Consider the following 1153-nt stretch of genomic DNA (forward strand, 5'->3'; position numbering starts at 1 on the left):
AACCTGCCTCCTTTGCCTGCACCTTTCTGTTGGTAATTTCCCATGATCCTCCAGGAAGGGAGGGAGGTGAGGAACGACTGAGACGCAGAGGAGAGAGTGTTGCTGTCTGTTGTCTCACACAGAGCTCCTGTGTCTTGGAATGAGCAGATGGTGGATCTGGCTGGCGCTTGGGTGGCACAAGCACATCCGCAGGAAGGCAAAAACAGCCCCCCTCCTCCGCTGAATGCATCACTCACTCCCCACTTCCATCCAACACACAGCGGCGCTTTAATCAGCACAACTTGTGCTCACGGCTCTGCATGCAGCAAAGGCAGCAGTATGGGAGCAGAATGTGGTCAGGTTGAAGGGATGAAGGTAAAACGCACAATTAGAAGCAGAACGCCTGACGCTCCTGCAGCGTACGTGACCTCATGCCAATCAGGAGAGCTCAGTTAATCAGAATGAATCACTAAATAAAGCAGCCGTGTTTCTCTGTTCCAGTCGCCAGCACAATGGCTTAATTATGTGGAACAAACAGTGAGCTGCTGAAGCTGACGTGTTGACATGCTGGTGAGCGTGATTGTGCAAGGTTATTGCTGCGCTTCTCCCTGCTGTTCTAACCAGAAAGACTTAGAGCTGCAGAGAGAAGCACAGGCTTTCTGGATGTAGATCCTGAATAAATAGAAAACATCACACTGAACTGTCATTATCAACCACTTTTCTGTCATGACTGATTTTCCATAAATAGCTGGTTTTTGCTTTGATAAATGCAACGAGCTGCAAAAGCCTCCAAAACAACGGCTGACTTTAAACACCAGCAGTCGACTTCATCAGAGGCTCAATGGAACCAAATTTGTCCTGCAAATAGAAAGTTGTAGGTTCAATTCCAGCCTCCTCTGCCACCAAACCTCTACCTCCCCCAGGAGGAGCCACTGACGCTGCCGTAAAACACTTTGACTCTGAATCAAACATATTTAATTATCTAAAATGTTATTTTACAACCATGAACACAATAAAGGTTAGTAGCGCATTAACTATGGCGTGCCGTTTGGAAAGTCAAAACTTAGCAGCAATATTAATATGGGGTTCCGTTAGTGCCAAAAATATGTTTATGTGTCTTCTGGTATGTTTATGTATGGGGTTCCGTTAGTGCCAAACATATGTTTATGTGTCT

This window comes from Cyprinodon variegatus, unplaced genomic scaffold, assembly GCF_000732505.1.
Source record: "Cyprinodon variegatus isolate N-32 unplaced genomic scaffold, C_variegatus-1.0 Scaffold2043, whole genome shotgun sequence".
Lineage (NCBI taxonomy): Eukaryota > Metazoa > Chordata > Actinopteri > Cyprinodontiformes > Cyprinodontidae > Cyprinodon > Cyprinodon variegatus.